Source organism: Mus musculus, chromosome 18, assembly GCF_000001635.26.
Source record: "Mus musculus strain C57BL/6J chromosome 18, GRCm38.p6 C57BL/6J".
In the NCBI taxonomy this organism is placed as follows: Eukaryota; Metazoa; Chordata; class Mammalia; order Rodentia; family Muridae; genus Mus; species Mus musculus.
In genome coordinates, this window is record NC_000084.6 from 63398485 (window position 1) to 63404157 (window position 5673).

Below are 5673 nucleotides of genomic sequence, written 5' to 3' on the forward strand. Positions count from 1 at the left end.
CTTTGTGAATTTTGCTACCCATGAAGCTGCAAGAGGGGCTGAGATCAACCCTGAAGATACAAGATACTGTGGGATGGCTGTACTCATTGTGAACCACTGAATTCCTTTTCACTGCAACTTGGATGTATGTAAGATATCAGCTCTGTCTCTGGTCTGACTTTTTTTTTCCATATTTTATTAGGTATTTAGCTCATTTACATTTCCAATGCTATACCAAAAGTCCCCCATACCCACCCACCCCCTACTCCCCTACCCACCCACTCCCCCTTTTTGGCCCTGCCGTTCCCCTGTACTGGGGCATATAAAGTTTGCAAGTCCAATGGGCCTCTCTTTGCAGTGATGGCCGACTAGGCCATCTTTTGATACATATGCAGCTAGAGACAAGAGCTCCGGGGTACTGCTTAGTTCATATTGTTGTTCCACCTATAGGGTTGCAGTTCCCTTTAGTTCCTTGGGTACTTTCTCTAGTTCCTCCATTGGGGGCCCTGTGGTCTATTCAATAGCTGACTGTGAGCATCCATTTCTGTGTTTGCTAGGCCCTGGCATAGTCTCACAAGAGACAGCTATATCTGGGTCCTTCCAGCAAAATCTTGCTAGTGTATGCAATGGTGTCAGTGTTTGGAAGCTGATCATGGGATGGATCTCTGGTCCCACTTTTTTTTTTTTTCATTACAAAGAAGAACACAGTGGCAAGGGAGCTCCAGGTGCATTCTGGGGAAGCCGCAGGCTATAGGAAGCTCCCGGTGCATTCTGGGAAAAGCCGTAGGCTATTGGGTTGCCACTCTTCCCATCAGATTACTTCTTTCTTCGCTACCAATTAGCACAGTGGCTGCATCATGGAGGCTCATGGTCTGGTCCAGGTCTCACAGCTAATATGAGGCAAAGGTAAGGAAAAACTCTAGACCAAGTCTTCCCATTACCCCACAGTGCCTTCAGGACTTCAGGAAATGTATCCTGTATAGGAACTAATCACACCCTGTGGTGGAGGTGAACTGTGGAGCCCCTCTCTACAACACCACATTAATACATTAATACATTAATACATTAATACATAATACCAACCCACATTCATACAGGGGCTCTTGAGCACAGAGGGGTTTGGAGTTTTCTTGTTGTTCTTTTCCTTCCTTCCTTCCTTCCTTCCTTCCTTCCTTCCTTTCCTTCCTTTCCTTCCTTTCCTTCCTTCCTTCCTTCCTTCCTTCCTCCCTCCCTTCCTTCCTTCTTTCCATCCTTCCTTCCTTTCTTCATTCCTTCTTTCTGGAGGCAGAATCTCACATTGTAACCCTGGCTGTCCTGGAAATTGCTATTTAGGCTAGGCTGTCCTTGAACTTGCAGTCACCTGCCTCTGCCTCCCCAAGTGCTGAAATTAAATCACCACACCTGACTTGTGCACAGAATTTGGAGGTGGGACTAAGAAAAGAAAACCCCTAGGAATGGCTATAGATGCTTGATACTGAATTCCTTCCACCTGCCACAGTGGTTCCCAACCTTCCTAATGCTGTGACCCTCCAATACAGTTCCTCATGTTGTGGTGACCCCCCCCCCCAACCATAACTTTACTTTCATTGCTACTTCATAACTGTAATTGTGCTACTCTTATAAATCATAATGTAAATATCTGTATTTTCTGATAGTCGTAGGAGACCCCTATGGAAGGGATGTTCAAGCCCCAAAGGGATTGTGACCCACAAGCTGAGAACCACTGCACTAGAACCACCTCAAAAGGAAACTGGGGCCTGAAGAAGTCCTTTTATGCTTTCAACAGAGGAATAGTATGTGTGTGTGAGGGTGTCCAGGGAACAGTTTATCATTCTGTGTTCAAATACAAGTCTGTGCACTCAGAAACTGAATAACCTCGGGTGAATCACTTATTTATATATATATATATATATATATATATATATATATATATATATATATATATATATATATTGTTTTCCCTAGAATAAAGAAGGTGGTGTGTGGTGGTGTGTGGCCAGAGGGAATGGTGGGCCCCTAGTGTCTCCGGAGAGCAGGGATCTGTCAGCATCTTGGGTGAGGGAAAAGCAGCTTCCTCCATTTCCCAGTAGCCTTCAGGACAAGCGAGCGGCAGAACAGTCATACTCATGTCCTGTCTTTATCTGGTTCCTTTCTCTTAAGAGTGCAGAGTGCTTCTCAGACATTATCTCATTAGTTTGCAAATCATTCCTGGGGGTTAGGTAGGAATGCAGCCAGAGGAAAGGCTCCAGCTTACCACTCCACTAAGAGCCAAAGAGGGAAAGACTCTGTCTGGAAGTCGTCAGACTCCTCCTGCCCAGACGACACTGGTCTTGAAGTTGCAAACTCAGATCTATTGCTGATCCCTCATCTTTTTAAAATAATACATAGCGCTAGTGCTGGAATTCTTTAAAAAACATGAAACTGTTTGGGTGGTACAAAGGCCATCGGGTCCTCTCAGAAGTGAGATGAGTCACCAGGGAAATTGGACCTACTCCTGGATTTAGTCTCCCACATGTGGCCATGATGGGATGTGACTGTGGTTTTAGAACTACTGAAACTTCATGAGGATAAGGAGGTCAGACATACAAAACATTGTCTGACATAATTGAGCAAGACACATTGTCAATGTGGTCTGACTACCCCAACTGAAGGCATGCTTAAAGGAAGAATATGCCAGCTAAAACAAAGTTAGTGAAAGAATGAAGTAATGTCTGCCAAGGACCACACCCTGTGTGCCTGAAAGGTGTATGAATCAGTACAATGACAACGTCTACTCTCATTAGCAGTGTGGTTCCCTTGACCCTTATCTCCAAGCATAAGGTTGTGACATAGATTTCCCAGATAGTCGGAGAAATGTCACTGGGATGAGGGCCATCCAGGTAGAATGTGAAACACTCCACAACACTAATGAGGTCTGCCTTCCCAGATCAGTTGCCCTAGGGGATGGTCCAAGAGGAATTTTGAACAAATGATGGAGACTCCTGGAGGAAGCACGGTAAAGGAGGGGAAGTAGGGAACACAGTACTGGAGAGCATGGTGTCGGTCCTTTGGTTATTGGGTCACCTGCCACAAGCTGCATAGGATGTGTGCTGGGGTTGTGGCTTCTGGGAGAGGTCCCACTGGCTCACAACAAGCAGCAAGCTCTGAACACAGCCTCGGCCACAAGCTACAGAGCAACCAGTGACCTGGCAAGGTGGCAAAGCCACACAGCATGAGCCTTTGTCGGCTGAAGGCCCTCAATTTTTAACAATATCAGGTCACTGGGTCAGTGGCTCTGGATACACTCCACAGGAGAACACTACATTCTTGTTTACGTTCAAGTTCACACGCCTTAGTCTCTTGGACACTATTTCTTCCTATCTTCCCATTCTTCAGCCTGATCTCAGGACACATCAAGAATGAATTCTCTTCTAACTACCATGCTTATAGCTTCTGTTCCCTCCCCACTTTCCCATGGCTCTGTTTTCAGCAAACCATTCTTTAATAGCATATGATACTCTTTAAGTCCAATTTTCTCTTACTATGATAACATTTCTGAGGTTAAGTACTTATTCTTTTTTTTTTTTAAGTTCATTTAGTATAGACTTTTAGGCACCGAAGGTACAGATGTACAATGTTCCTCTGACAAGGGCTCCATCATCAAGTGGAAGATGACATCCTCCTGGTAGGAATGTGAGAGAGAGGAAGGTTACATTGCAAGACACAAGGCTAGAGAGAAAGTGAGGATTCACAGGGGGTCCCAGGAGAATTATTCCAAGACACCCTTTAGGGGACAGTGCTAGTACTCCTTATTCATAAAGGTGCCACTATTTTTAACAACACAGTGCTTGAAACCAGACTTCTAGCACACAAACTTTAGGGAGACACATTTAAGCTGCTGTCCATCCATTTTAATCTCTCTGTCTCTGTTTCTTCTGCTTCTGTCTCTGTCTATCTCTTTCATGTGTGTGTGTGTGTGTGTGTGTGTGTGTGTGTGTGTGTGTGTGTGTATGAACACTTGTGTTTGTTTTGACAGGTCTATCATACTAGATCAGAAACTTCAAGGGCTGCAAACATTAATTTTTGTTCCTGATTTTTTATCCAGTTCTCAGAGCAGTGCCTAGCACGGGAAGCACCCCTATGAACATTTAGGAGATGTGGGCAGTGGTTAAGAACGTCTGGGTATCAGCTTTCCTTCAAGTTCCAGTGTGGACTGAAGACCAAAGCCTCTAGGAATCTCCTGACTGAAACTGATGAGAACCAGCATCATGGACCTGGTTCTCAGTATCAAAGACCTGGCTCTCAGTATCATGGACCTTGTTCTCGGCATCATGGACCTGGTTCTCAGCTTCTCCAGCACGCAGATGGCAATTGTTAGACTACATAGCCTTGATCAGTTGTAAGTCATACTAGTAAATCCTGTCAGAGCACAAATATAGTCTATTGGTTCTGTTCCTCTAGAGAACCCTCATAGATACAGTGACATGTGTATGTGTGTGCCTGTGTGTGTATATAATTGTAATATATACATATGTATACATATATATATATAAGTGTAAAATTATCATCACTATCTAATTCATCTAATTCTAAAATGTCTTCATTATCTCAAAAAAAAAAAAAAAAAAGAACGTCTGGGTATTAATCCAGGCTTACTGTCTTTTTAGCTTTGTGGTCTTCAAAATCCCTTAGCCTCAGTTCCCTCTCATCAATACTATTGGATTTTTAATAGTACCCTATTTGCTTGTATTGTCCTGATATTTAAATGGGAAAGTTTATATAAAGTACTTAGAGTTATGCTTAGTGTATGGCACATACTTAATGAATATAAAATGCTTCTGTTGAAAGCTTGGTTCAACTGTAGGGCAGGTAAGAGCTATGAAACTGCCAGGGAATGACTATCCACAGGAAGGAGGCTCTGGGTATCCTTGTCCGAGATCTGCAAAGTGGTCCCATTCTTGAAGGAATGGAGAACACGGACTCTGAGGTCTCCTAGTGCGCAACCTTAGCCTCACTGTGTGCATCGCAGATGCCATAGAATGATACTGCAGTCCTTATTGCGCACGTGTATTCCGATGCATGTGTACATGCAGATGGTGTGCCTGTGTGGGAGTTATACTTGTCCACAGTTGGCTGGGGCATTTCTCCACTAAAACCATCTTTGTCTGGGCCCCCATGAACAGGGACACACCAAACAATTGGACATATGCAAAGAAAAGATCTAAGAAGTTGAATTTAGTCGTATACCCCACAAAGGAAAAATAACATTTATTGGAGACACAAGAGAAAAATATTCCTGTCCACACACATTTACCATCTGGGAAATCAAATGAGGCTCCAATTAAGTGGCTGGCTGCCAAAGGAGAAAGCAGAAAATGTGAGAGAATTTTCTTGCACTAAAATCATTGAAGACATTTGTTTAAGTGGACCAGGTTGTCTTCATGAAAGATTTCCCCAAACTTAAGCTTGGGCTAAGCTTTGATTCTGAAGAGAAGTATTTGGACTTTAATAATATTAGTGAAATTCAAGCAAAGCTGAGGAGGCCACCCACTCTTTAATAGTCCCCTTAGGGACTTAGGAGAGAGAGAGAGAGAGAGAGAGAGAGAGAGAGAGAGAGAGAGAGAACAAACACAGGGGATCATCAGAGTAAAGGATTTAAGTACTCAGAGCAGGTGAGCCCCAGGCATCTCTAAGAAGAATCTTATAGGCCCCACC

At 43.7% G+C, this 5673-nt stretch overlaps 1 long non-coding RNA gene across 1 annotated transcript; it reads left to right on the forward strand.

Moving 5' to 3' along the window:
• Window positions 1-760: 760 nt before the first annotated feature.
• Gm26972 lies at window positions 761-4392 on the forward strand. Its single transcript, XR_877481.1, has 2 exons — window positions 761-885; window positions 4064-4392. It is a non-coding gene; the product is annotated as a predicted gene, 26972 (long non-coding RNA).
• Window positions 4393-5673: the final 1281 nt, after the last annotated feature.